This window comes from Grammomys surdaster, unplaced genomic scaffold (assembly GCF_004785775.1).
Source record: "Grammomys surdaster isolate TR1022 unplaced genomic scaffold, NIH_TR_1.0 126198, whole genome shotgun sequence".
In the NCBI taxonomy this organism is placed as follows: domain Eukaryota; kingdom Metazoa; phylum Chordata; class Mammalia; order Rodentia; family Muridae; genus Grammomys; species Grammomys surdaster.
In genome coordinates, this window is record NW_021621003.1 from 8,899,307 (window position 1) to 8,913,665 (window position 14,359).

Sequence of the window (14,359 nt, forward strand, 5' to 3'; positions counted from 1 at the left end):
ATTCTTTCTGAGATATTCTCTCCTGAAAGTTCTGACTTGTTTTTGTCAACTTTAATTGACAGAACCTGGGAGTAAAGAAAACTAGTAGTAGCCAAAGTTGTTAGCTTTTCTAGTCTTACCTCAAACTTTGGAAAAAATAAGAATGATCCTGGTATTGAGAGTCAACTCTCAGAGAGTTGATCCTACAATGTTAAAATTTACTTCTATCACATGTCAATAAACTTGTTAGTCCACACACTGCTGCCATGGACAGGGACAAGATAGAGATGGCCTTACCAGAGATGTCCTTGATTCTTTTAAAATGAAGCAAAAGACTTCTACCAGGATTTATTTATGTAAATAAATAAATAAATAAATAAATAAATAAAGGCCTCTTGACATCTACAGAGATATGAACAGGATGATACTGTATCAGAAGCACTGAGACACTAGTTGGTGGACAGGAAAGGTACTTCTCATCAGTGGCCATTCATAATTTTGTCTTTAGAAACTTGGAAGAAATTGTCCTCTTTGAGTTTCAAATGTCCTGGTAAATCCAGTTGTGTTTTAACTTCTTCAATATCACCTTGAATCACAGAAATAAGTGACTCCAAAAAATCAAAGTTCTTTTCAGGTCTGAGGTAGCCAGCAATGGCCACATTGAGAATTTCCCCACAGAAATCCTCTTTGAAGGTATGGATGATACGGGTTTCCGTGGACTTTTTCACATTCTTGTAGTACGGATTCCATCCTATGCTCGCCACCATTTTATGGACATTTCCACTCCCGCCGCTGGCCCAACCATAATAAATGTCAGTGGACACATCAGCTGGAAGGTTGTCTACTACTTATTCAGGAAAATTGGCTGTGGCGATGCCCAGTTGCTTGGAGCCACGGCCAAAGCTGCGCACCACCTGGCCGCAGCAGAAGAACGGCAGGCTCCTCATGACGCTGACCTCGGAGGACACCGGCTGCTCCTCGCTCTGTACCTGCGGTGGAGCCGCCGTGAGTGTGGCGCCCGGGCCCGGATCATTTGTTTATTGAAATGTTGACATTTTTGATTTTTGAAGTGTGAATTATCAACTTCTTTTTATTGGTCATGAAGAGTCCTTTATGCTACTTGATAAGAATGTCCACTTTTAGTGGAAGGAGACCTGAGTGGGAGTACCTGGTAAATTTTGCAGGTAGTGTTGGCTCCCATCATGCTTTGCTATATGCCATCCTAGATAGATAATATTGTCAACTTGACAGGATCTTTAATCACTAAGAAGACAGATTTCTGGACACTTCTGTAAGAAAAAAAAAATTGTCTTGATAGGGTCAGCCTCTCATCATTTCTGTGGAAAGCTATTTAGATTATATCATTTGAGGTATGAAGAGCCTCCCTAAACTCTCTGCTCTGGAGACCTAGATTAAGTTAAAAAAGAGACAAATAGCTAACAGGACACCAGCCTCATTCATCACTCTCTGCTTCCTGATTACAGTTGCACTGTGACCAGCTGCCTCAAGCTCACACCACAATTTTCCTACCATGATAGAGTGTACTCTGAAACTGTGATACCATGTAAATTCTTGCTCCCTTCAGTTGCCTTTGTCAGCTATTTTATTGCAGAGGTAAGTTAGCAACATACCATCTCCAACAGCAAGTTCTGGTCATCCAACAGCAGATACTGGCCATCAGTGGGGCTCTTCCGTCGGGAATGTGGATGTAGCTGGAAAGCTTCAGGAGAGGAACAGTTGAGGGGGAGCTGCCTTCTAGATGAGGCAACCAATCTAGAGTCTCTTTCCTTTGAAGGTAGATGTTGGCAGGTAATGAAGAGCCAAATAAGCTATAGGTCACAATCAGGCTGAATAGACACAGAAAACAAAAGGGCCAAGCAAACAGAAAAAGGAAGATAAGTACTCAGACAGGTATGTGGAAAAGATGTAGTGATTTCTAGAGATGCCATGAGTGCTGTGAGAGTCCTCAGAGGAGCTTGGTGACTGCAGGGGGACAGGATAGCAAGATATCTGATGCTTACTCTGAATAGAATGAGGCCATCTTGAGTCCTGTTTATGACTGGCTCTAAGCAATCCTGAATCCCAGTGCAGAGTTCCTGTCTGTCACTTAGGTCTAATCATGGGACATTAAACACAAGCCAACCATCATAAGAAGCAGAACCCTGCTTCAGACTGAGTGTCTTGCAAATTTTGGATATTAATCCTGACAGAAAAATCTTTAGCACTGTATGGATTGCTCCGTGTAAATTCATTAACTACTTGTCATGACTGTAATATAATCTGCCCTGACCCTAAGGACTCGCCAGCACAGTGTTAATCAAATCTCTGCAGAAAACAACACATTTCTGTTTAGACTCAACAGCTGCTTCTCTTGCCAGGTTAGAGCCGGAGCATTAAGGAGGAAAGAGCCAAAGTTTTCTTCTGAACATCCCTGAGTAGGGCACTCCTGTCTGCAGAAATGTCTCTTGAGTCGCCAGCACTGACAGTTAGAAGCTACCTTCAATTTTCAGCAAGCCGTGTGCTGAGCCCTCCACATAATAGAAGTCTGTCAATCTCCGGTCCCCGTAGGAAGAAGTTCACAGATAATAAAGCAGAATCGGAAGCATAGAACATTTTCTCCCAGGATGAGTCATTACCATGTTTTAATCATGCTCATTAGCCAGCCATTAGAGTCCTGTCCAGCTTCTCACTGCCAGAGATGAGTTGAGAGAATGATTGTGATTGGGGGCTGTGCCTGACCTACTGAAAGACTAGGCCATCTGTTCCAAGTTGTAGGGAGCATGGAACACTCTGCTTTATGGCTGAAGTGACCTTACACCTCAACACTGAATGTCTGAATTTTATTTAGATTGAGCCAGAACTAGGTTCTCCTGAACTTGCAGTTGAGCCGACACCAACTTAGTGACCATGAGGATGTTATGGTAGTAAAAGCCTGCATGCCAATTTCTACAGTATAATGTATTCAGAATCCAGTGGAAAATGTGGCTTTGACATAAGCAAGTACAGTAATGGCTGTGAAACAAGGCCTTCATAGGGGCAGAGGTGGGGGATGCCTGTATGTTCTAAGGTCTTCCTATTTCCTTTTCAGATCTATTTCTTCCAAATTATACTTTGGTTGTATCTGAAGGAGCTGCTGTCTGCTCTTTTATCATAAGTCTACGTTGTTTAGTATAGAATGCCTGACACAGTGCTTCAGATTCCTTGGGTTCCTGAGAAAAACAAAGACTATACATGTATTTTCTCAGCTAAGAACTAGCCGAACAATGATGGAATTTCATCTACTTCCATATTTTGAGGTTATGTGTGTGCACATGTGTATACAGCTGTGTGTGTGTGTGTCCATGTTCAAGTACATGCATAAGTTCCTAGGTCTAATTATCCATCATATTCTGTAGAAACTAAGTCGTTATCTCAACCCTTTCACTTTTAATCTACGACTTTAGAGTATGTGTGCTGTAGAATGGCAGGAGTGGGGAAGGGATAATGCGGAGGGATGAAAAGAGAAGGAGAGATAAAGGAAGTTTCACTTCCTATCTTTGTTTCGAGGGCAAGGGGAATAAAATCCTTGTCCCATTTGGGTTTCCTTAGTTCTAGCTTCTAGTTTATTCTCTTTCCACCATAAGATTTTGTTGTGGTTCCTCCTAGCTCCTCACTTGCACAATCTCCCACAGTGATCAATGCAACAAGATGGTGTACTTGGTCAAGCTCCGGACTGCTAATTTGATCACACCCTTCCAACCCTGCATATCTGGGAGGTGGTTAGACAGATTTCCCTCATTCCACTCTGCTGCAACTCACATGAAGGAGTTAATGTGTGGCCAGGGGGTGAGCAGATGTCATGCCATACTCAAAAACTAAGGAAGAGCCAAATGCTCAGGCAGGTAAATATACAATCAGAGTAGAGTAGCCCCCTTAAACAGCATCCTGCACACAAAAGTCGGGGCAGGGGGAACTCCTCTAACTGAAGCAGTGCTATGAACTCAAATGTGCCCCTGAAAATTTATATATCCAAGACCTAGGTCCCTATGGGATACAGGCAATTAAGGCTAAATGGCACTATAAGGCTTGGGCCTTAATCTGACAGAACTAACGGGTCTACAGGAAGAGAAAGCAAGGTCTTGTGCCCTGGCAACACATGTGAGGATATAGTGGGAAAACACTGTTTACAGGCCAAGAAGAAAGGCCTGACTAGAAATAGACCATCTTGGAATATCAGTCTTAGACATCCAGTGTCCAGAACCCTGAGGACATAATTTACTGTTGTTTCAGTGAAGACTAGAGTATTTTGCTCAATAGCCTGAACTGACTGTCAGCTTTGCCATGTTTCCAAAAACTGCAGGACAGTCAGGCAAGACTCCATCGTTGGACCAGGAAAGAAATAACTGGAATGAAAATCCATGCACAAAGACAACTTGTTCTGGGAACATTACCAAATTTTATAGTCATAGCAACCAGGGACAAGGATGTAGCTGAGAGTTCCAGGAGATGGTCAACAAATGACTTTAAGAGTGGGGCAACTCTACCTCTGAGAATTCTTCTGTGGAGACAAAGAACACTCAGGTCAGGATGGTCGAAAGTTGGTCAGAACCTATTAACTAAGAGAACTCAGTAGGATGGTCCTGGAAGCTCAGTACTGCTGCTGGGCCCTGGCCTAACATTTCCTCAGAGTCATGTCAGTGTTGAGATTAGAAATTAGATTACAAATAGCACTGGATTATGAAGGGGAAACGAAATAATATGTTGTAAATCAGTATTTAACTGCTATCCTTCAAGAAAGTGACAATTATGGAGGACATTAATGTGATTTACTTGAATAATGTTGTTGGCTAACTGTTTGTCCCATTTGATTTAAGCATCTCTCACCAAGGCCTTCACTACTAATAGAGGATTAGGGCAGAAAAGAAGTTGAGAGGACCTTCTATTAGAACCAACCTTCTGTAGCTAGGTAATCAGCAGGGTTATGCTGTGCTTTCCTACCCCCACCACAAATCCCACTCCCACTCCTGATTGATGGACCCTGCTAAGAAGGCTAGAGAAGGAGTTGTTCTTTGTACAGGTATTTTTATTTCCTCTTCCTCTCATCCAACCAAGTTATTATGGAGGCACTATGCACGCTGGGCAGTCTCTCGCTTTTATCAGCATGTTGAGACTGTTTGTCTCCATATCTGATCTGAATGTGTAACATCAAGCAGAGGAAAGGAACAAATACAGCACTTCTAGTCCATGACAGCCAGATTGTCACACTATACTGGTGCTTTTAATATCCCTATAAGTCCTATAGCATATTACACCCACTATAAGTAGGAGACAAGAACTCAAAGATGAGGCACCTGCTGTGACAGTTGATAAGTGGCCAACCCAGGTTTAAATCCAGCTCCCTGCAGATCTAAAGCTAATGTTATTTATTCTTTGAATAAGCTATATTCTATAAACATTATATCAGAATGCAAATATTGCAGAATGGGCCATATTACAGGTCCTACCCCAACCCAAAGGGCTATGTTAAGTTCAGTTGGGTCACATTAGCAGCCCAAAGGTGCCCCAGCCCACTCATGACTAAGATCTGTCCTTAATAATACAAACACATTCTTACGAAAAATGAAGTTTCTTCATTTTTTTCCTTTGCTTCGGGGTCAAGGAATTTGTAGAGTATCTTTTTAAAATATTTCTTTTTAAAAAAATTATAATATAATTGCATCTTTTCTCCACCTAAACCTTCCCATATCACCTTTCTTACTTTCAAATTCATTACTTCTTTTTTCACTAATTGTTTTCATATACATATATATATATGTGTACACAAATATTCCTAAAGACATAGTGCAACCTGCTCAGTCTATATAATGCTATTTGTATATTTTGAGGATGGACCATTTGTCAATGACAGTATGTTCATCTCCAGGGAAGACCATTTTTCCTATTCTCAGAATTCCTTAGTAATCTCTAGTTCTTTGTCTAGAGTTGAGGGCTCCTGAGCTTTTCCCATTCACTTTGACATGTTTATTACTGTTGTCCTTGTTTCGGTTCCTGTTTATACACACTCCACACTCATGTTGGTGAGGCTTTTCCGGGCTTACCTTCTGAGATTCCTAAGAAACACAATATCAAAGTAAACTCCATGGTTCTCTGGATCTTACAATCTTTCTGCCCCCATTTTCTCTATAGCTTCTTGAAAAAGATTCTCCACAAAGACAAAACAAAACAAAACAAAACAAAACAAAACAAAACAAATTCAAACAAGAGTAGGGGTGCTCAAAGCTCAAACTTCATTCATAGAACTCTTACTTTCCCATTTGCTCAGATCTCAGTAGGATTAAAGAACAAAAGGCACAAGTTTGGGTGAGGGCTGTTCATATCATGATGGGCAGAGGACAGTGAGAGAAGGTGTCATAATGCCATCTCCGTGAGAGTCCTGTACTAGATACAATTCAAGGAGTTTCTGAGTCACAATGATGGGTTGGCATCCTAGCATTTTACTTATAGGGGTAACCTTGTCACATTTCTCCACTGCTATTTCATTTTTCTTCCCTGAAAAAGGGGGCAACACTGGTGGTATGGTAAGGATGATTAATGAAGGTCTGAGCACCAACTTAATTAATTTGGGACCTAATTGGTCCTCCACCACATGGCTACTATGCTTCCTCATTCAATCACTTACTTCCGTGGTTCTCCACCCATGGTCTATGACCCTTTAAGGTTGGCATATCAGAGATGATGCATATCAGATATTAAAGTTCATAACACTAACAAATTATAGTTCTGAAGTAGTAATGAAATAATTTTATGATTGTAGGTCACCACCACATGAAGAACTGTGTTAAAAGGCCACAGCATTAGGAAGGTTTAGAACCACTGTCTTCATTTTTTGTTGTTGTTGTTGGTTTGTTTGTTTAGTGAGAAGAGAGGATGTAACATGACAGAAAAATAGGAAAACTTGTTGTGTTCCTGTTTCTTTTGTGTGCTGTGATAAAACATTCTGACCAAAGCAACTTTGGCAGAAATGGATTTATTTGTCTAACACTTTCTATCATGACCTATCACTGAGAGAAATCATGGAATCAAGAACTCCAGGCAAGAAGCCAAAGACAAAGGCTTGTTTGCTATTTCACACAGTATTGCCTCTGACCAGGGAAAGCTCCCAAAACCAAAACAGTACAGCAGAAACTATGGAGGAACACTGCTAGATGGCTCATTGCAGGCTCATGCTTAGCTAGCTTTCTTGTACCATTCAGGCACATCTGTCCAGGGAATGATGTTGCCCACAGTAGGCTTTGCTCTGCTATATCAATTAACAATCTCAAGACAGTACCTACAGACAAGCACGCCGGCCAGTCTAATCTGGAAATTCCCCCAGTAGAGAATCCCTTATTGGTTGAGTCTAGGAGACAATTAAATTTAACCACAAGTGTACAAGAGATTTAAGAAGACTTGGGTTATTTTCCAAGTCACTGAGATGAGGAAGAGCTGTAGGAAGTCATGAAATTTAGGTGAAGTTTAGGTATGATGTGTATGTACTTACTGATGGTCTATTTGTATAAACAAAATGGTGCTTTTGTAGAGTACTGAACTTTTGACTTTTGCTTATAGTAACCAAAGGTACAAATGACTCAGGTCTTCCAGCTTCTGCTTGAGATCTTTGCAAGAGTTTCTTGTCAGGGAGGCAGACTTATAAGGCCAGGTCCTGCCAAGTTTGGGATGGCTATGGCAGGGAGGGTGAGACATGGTCCCTATCCCTGGATCAGAGCCAGCAGGGTGTGGGTCTCCATGAGTGTCAATAGTTGCACATAAGACATATGTATGTATATATATAATTTCATGTTCATTCTTTAGGAAATATTCTCCCTGCCAAGGTTATCAGGGAGTGTTTTTCCTGCCCTGGTTCATGACTCTATGATAATTAGAAGCATAAGTCTAGGAGTTGAGGGTGTGTCTATGTCTCTGCAAAATGGTAAAAGCAGAGGCCTTCAGGACATCTCTCAAGGCCGTGGGAAAGAACTCTGAAAACATGAGTTCAAAAATATATAATTGCTCAACTATGTAAAATATAAGGATGCAATATGAATTTTATAAGGAGCTTCACAGATCTAAAAGTGGCAGCTGCACTATAAGCCAACTTGTTAAAAAGATACTAACGAAGGAGATAACAAGATTAGGGAGTGGTGATTGTAGAACAAGGTCCCTCAGGGTTTTTTGTTTATTCTTAGAAAATTAGGCAGATTTCTGAATTCAAAGTCAGCCTGGGACAGGGGGAGGTTATGTCTAGCACCAGACAAGGTAGGAATGATAATTTCAGGGCAGGCTCCCACCCAGCTATCTCATTTTCTGTGCCTAACAAAGGCAAGCAGTTCCTTGAATTCTTTTGTAATGTTAAAAAAATGTGCATGCTGACTTTTTCTAAGAATTAAGGGACTAGAGTTTTAGGATGCTGATTCACAGGATAATTAAAAGGGAAACTGGAGTAATGACTGAATTGATGTGTAAATAACAGACTGGGTTTTTGATTTTCAAGGTATGAGCTATACAAGAGTTTTTTTAGAGCAACAAGAGAAAGCTGTCTCAATCAGAACACAGAAAGAGAGTAATCTGAAAGCTGTCTCAAACAGAACATAAGCCATCAGCTTGTAAACCACAGTTTGACTTCAAATCTTTTGCTTAACCGCTCTCAAACACACTTCCCTCAGAACCCCTCTTCAAGCCAAGGCTGGTCCTTGGCAAGGTTCTGAGGATATTTCCTCTGTAAAATACAGAGCAGATCTGGGTGCACAGATAAGAACTTGTTCATTGGTTGGATATTTGATTGAAACCTCTAGAGTGACTCTCTGATGGTCACCCCAGATCCCGCTCTTCCTCACCTTAGCTACTACCTGGCTTTTGCTTATGAGAGAGCCCTCATTGTTGCACACCTACCCTTTTTTGGGTGCCGGTTTTCTACAATCCTTTTCTTTTCTCCAATCACCTCGGGGTGGTAATTTACTGTTCGTTGGTGTAGGACACATTTACCAAGTATCTGACAAACTGAACCCACGGGGGGGCCCCCCCCCCCCCCCCTGTATCCTTTGCCCAGCTGCCTTCCCTGAACCAGGGCTCTTTCCTTACTCCAAGGCCTATGTGGCTGCAGGATAAAAAGTGGTGACATTTGTCAGTTGTAGGAAGTGCAGCAGGGAAAGTCCCCAAAGGCTTGACATCCTCTGACCTTCAGGCTCCATTTGATTTTGGGAGAAAGACTCAGACCAGAGAACAATGTATTTACCCTTTCTCAAGTTTATGATGTTTATGACATCTCAAGGTCTGATGTTTATGACAATAGAAAGGGAGGGACTTTATGCTGACAATTCCCCAATAAAAGCTAATTCTTTTGCCATGGAAGCATCCCTGGCCTCCTTGAGTCCTGAATAAGAATTTTTTTTTCAAATTTTATTTCTGTAATTATCTGGACAGGCGCTAGGGATACATTAACATTTATTTGTTTGTTTATTTGTTTTTTATTCTTTCATATTTTATTTTTTCCTTTTTTTATTGGACATTTTATTTATTTACATTTCAATGTAATCCCTTTCCCTATTTCAACACTCCCCAATCACACATGTCCTGTCCTCCTTCCTTCTTTTTTTTTTTTTTTTTTTGCTTTTATACCATTTTAATTACATTAAGGTCAGTTCTAGGTTGAGGAACTAGCAATACAATAGATGCAAATAAACAAGGAACAAACAAGACAATAAACACAAGTAGTCAAAGAACAAGCAAGGCAATAAATAAAGCTCACAGTACTGTTTCTAAGTTCTTATTAAGATGACCAAAATATCTGAGCCTACTTCCCTGTCCTAGCCCAAAGTCATTTTCATGTCTGAAGCCTACTCCCTTGTTCTAGCCTAAGATTTAGATTTCTGTCTGAAATTATAGAACAAAAAGGTAATTTAAGGCTGTTTCAACTCCTTAAAAATCACTCCCAGTTTCTGCATGGCTGGGCTCTTGGCTGGGACCTCCATCTGCTGAGAGACCCACGTGATAAAAGCAGCACCAATCAAAACACTAGAGAAACATTTTTGGAAGTTATCCCCAAGCCTAGGAAATAAATCAATTCACAACACCAGCAGCTCTCTCCCTATGATTTTCCAAGTCTACATACCTAATACCAACTTTGTGAATAAGGGAGACCCCTTCCACCTACTGCATTTACAGCCACAGTGCCCAATAAAGCAAGCATTCATGACATATTTGCTGAGCAAACCATCTCTAGTGTCTAGAGGAGGAAGTACAGCAGGAGTAGTCTAGATGCTCTAAAATATCACAAGTTAGGCAAAGATCTGTATACCTCACAGAAGCTAGCTTTATATGCCTCAACTTCTTCATCTGTGCAATAGACATGATGGGAAATAATATTGTGTCAACTGAGTTAGCATTCAATGACACAGAGCTAAAGGTTTATGAAGCCAAAATTTGACTGAAGCAGTCTGCATCTTAAGTCTCCAGTGTCAGCTGACAGGGCTGCAGAGCCACTTTTATAAGTTAGCTGCCCTCTCCCACCATGCTCAACCTGTCACACATGCATTTTCATTACACAATATTAAAATGATCATATTTGATGAAATATCTGACCTGATTGTCAGAAAATCCATAAAAAATTAAAAATCTAAGGAAGTGAATGATAATCTCTGCCTTTTGGCCATCCTATTGAAAGTTCTAGTTTTGAAACACTCTCGAGAGCTCAATAGGGATGATGATGATGATGATGATGATGATGATGATGGGTGATGGGTGATGGGTGACTGGTGATTGATGATGGTCAGGGTGCTGGTGAAGATCATGAATAAATGTATTATCTTTCCCGCCACTACCAGCATGGCAGACACAAATGAGAAGCCAGTAAATGAGGTCCCCAAAGAAAGAGGGTAAGTCTGTCTATTCATCCTCTATCCCCTACCTGATGCAGCACCTAGAAAAAGAAAAAGGAAAAAAAATATGTGTTGAGTGAATAATAAGATTACTGTGTGATAAATGGGTTTTTGTGTTTTTAAATTGTGTGTGTGGTGTACATGCCTGTGGATGCACATGTACATGTGTATATGTGCGCATGTGCAGACCTGAAGTTTAAGCCTGCTGGTTTTCTCAATTGTTCTCCATTTCCTTTTCAAGGAAGGATCTCTCATATGAACCTAGAGCTCACTGATTGGCTAGTGTGGCTAGCCACCTTGTTCCAGAGGCTTCCTGTCTCTACTTCCCTAGATCCTGGGTTACAGATATAACTCTCCCTATTTGTAGGGCATGGCTTCTCTCTGATCTTTATGCTCTAATCACTAAGTTGTCTTTCCAGGCCCACATGTTTTTGTTTTTAAAGAAAGAATATTGAGAATAACTGCTCAGGATTCTGGAAGGAAAAGCCAATAAACATAGTTTCAAGACTTAAAATATATCTCAGAACTCAGATTCTAGAACACATGACAAAAGCAATTATCTTTAAAATCTGTGGTGTATTGAGAGACTTTTCTTTGGAAAATTTCAATACCTAATTTTGGGGAGACCAACTAGAGGGAGGATTTCCCTTCCCAATAAAATAGTACAGATCATTTCAATTATCCCGAGAAAAGGGACAATTGCTTTGCCCTTCTCTGTTCCTATGCTGAAATCCAACTGCCTTGTGAAGAACTATGGGAAACAGCAGGGCATGCCTGCTTCCTCCCTCTTCTCTAATAAGGTTTGTCATTTACTGAAACTTGAGATGCAGCCCCCTTCACTGTGTTGTGCATGCACAGCCAACCTCTCCAAACACTAAGCCACAAATGAAGACTGAAACTCACTGCCTTCCTGCTCTTGCATTCCACAGCACATATTGTACATATGCAGCCACGCACACAGTGAAAAGGCCTGAGGTGCTCACACACAGAGAAAAATGCATCTACACATGTACACATGAATGCCTGCACATACACATGCCAATCTGCTGCAAGCACGTGTCAACCTCAATCAAAATGCATAGCTAAGGGAAGAAGTCATTTACATCTTTGCCTCTTAGAAGGTCATAGGGGTGTTTTTCTTGCTTTCTGCAAGAAGTAAAAACTGAGACCAACGTTATCACTTGTCTTCTTTGGGGAATCTAGGGAAATATGGAAACCATCAGAGCCCACACTTCTGGAGATAGAAAAAGGGCATTCTGGCCTGGCTAAAAGCACACAGAGAAGGCTGTTTGATTTCCCAGCTAAAATCTCCTTAAGATCCAAAACCATGTGGGCTCAAGAGGGTAGACCAACTTGATGGGTCTCAACCTTCCATAAGTATTTCTACTACATATCATAAGTATGTGTTTAAAACAAATGAGTACGTCCTCATATTATTCAGAAAATGGCACCGCCTTTCTTAAATACACTGCCCTGAATAGTTTTCATCTCTCTCTCTCTTTTCCAGGGCAAAACACTCTGTTTTAATTTTAAGGACCAGCATACTACTCCTACTCTTTGATGCTTTGGTAGAGTCTTCACCTTAGACAAGGCAAGGACTGCCATTTCCCATCCTAAGCTCTCACAATGTTTTATATACTCTGTTCTTTTTAAATGAATAGATATATTGAATTGCAATTACTTGATTACATACTATTCCCTTTCATGAGTAAGAATGGTTTTCATAGAGAGATACCCATTTATACATTTGCAGATGCCCCAAGCCCACTAAATGGGTAGAATCATGGTACTCACTGGAAGACAGTATCAAACACAGTGCTTCTGGAGTTGCAGTGCTATAGTCCCAATCCCAGCTCTGATCTTTCTAAGCCAATTTTCTGTGGTCAGAAAAACAACAACAACAACAAAAAAACAAAAAACATACCTCTACATCTTCATTTTCCTTTTCTTAAAAACGGAGATATTAATGGTATCCACCTCACAGCAGTTATAAGTCATTTAATGAGTTAATTCATGTAGAGCACTTAGAACTCTGCTTAGATCAAATCAAACACTCCATAAATATTCACTTGCACTTGAGTCGATTTGTGAGTACAGTGAACTTACCAAATATAACTCAGGGTTACTCAGGGTGGCCCTGCTTTGAGCACCATTCAGAAAGAAAAGGAAAGGCAGAATTTTAAAAAGAAAATTGAAAACAACTGTCAATTCCATAGGAAGGGAGAGAAAAATTTTTTGTAAGAGTATATTAGACCAGAATAGCCATCTTTATTTTTATAAAATGCAATATGCCACAAGTTGACTTGTGTGTCTATGTGATCTTGTGAGTGTATATATGTGTAAGACCAGAGGTCAACATTATGTCATCGGGTATCTTCCCAGTTGTTTTTTTTTAACCTTAATTTTGAGACAGTCTTTCTCTGGAACCTGGTACTCATCAATTAGGCTACTGGGTGGCCTGTGAGCTCCAGTGATGTCCCCGTTTCTGCTTCCCCATGCTAAGGTTGCAGACATACACTGCAACCCCCAGCCTTTTACAGAGGAGCTGAGGATCTGAACTCAGATTGTCATGCTTGCATTTAAATGCTGTACTAATTCAGGTACCTCCTCAGCATCTCTCAAGGCCTTTTAGATATAGATCATCTGAATAAGATTATCATTTCTCATAGCAAGAATCTTCAATATAAATGTTGAGGCATATTTGTCAAATTGATGAACTAAACAATCTGTTTTTTTCAACCTGCAAAGTATAATTCCTCCTTCAGTCAAATGATAGTTCTTATAAACCCTGGTTTACTCTCTATTAATTTTTTTTCAGGGAAGCTAAAATTTGGGAGCTTTTGTGTGTGTGTGTGGGATACATCCATTTAATTCATTCAGCGTTGCTTAACAGGACTGACTCTCTTCTGAGTGTTTTAGCAATCTGGTACATGGGATGTATTCACATAAACATTACAAGCCTCTCTGAAACCACTTTCTTATCCATAACTTCTCTTTGCTTAGCTAATCAGCAGGGGCAGATGTTTGGAACTGTGAGTTGCCTGGCTGTGGGCATTGATGAGCAGGGCATGGTATAGCAAGGAAATCATCACTATTACCACTCGATAGACTGTAATCAGTTGTAAAACATTCCAAATAAAATGCTTAGATGCTCACATAAATTTGAAGAAATCTGGAATAGACCAAAATGAACAGCTTTTGTATTCTTTTGAAAACTTTCGAAGTCCCCGTGTGTCATTTTCTGACAGGGAGTGTTCAACACTGATTGTTCTGGGCTGATTCTCAGCCCATACAGTTTTCCAGCACTATCCCACTCAACGCTAGTGTTCCAAGGAATGCAGTTTGAGAAAATGATGATGACGTTGCCAAGAGACATCTTAGAGGCAATGATAAAGCTTTTGTACTGTTATTCTTCCCCTCAGAGTTGGTTTTGAAAATGTTTTTGTTTGTTTGAGTTTTTATTTCCGCCAGTCTACTAAGTCAAATTT

General features: G+C 40.4%; 1 pseudogene; it reads right to left on the reverse strand.

Moving 5' to 3' along the window:
- Window positions 1-458: 458 nt before the first annotated feature.
- Window positions 459-926, reverse strand: LOC114613233 (annotated as a pseudogene).
- Window positions 927-14,359: the final 13,433 nt, after the last annotated feature.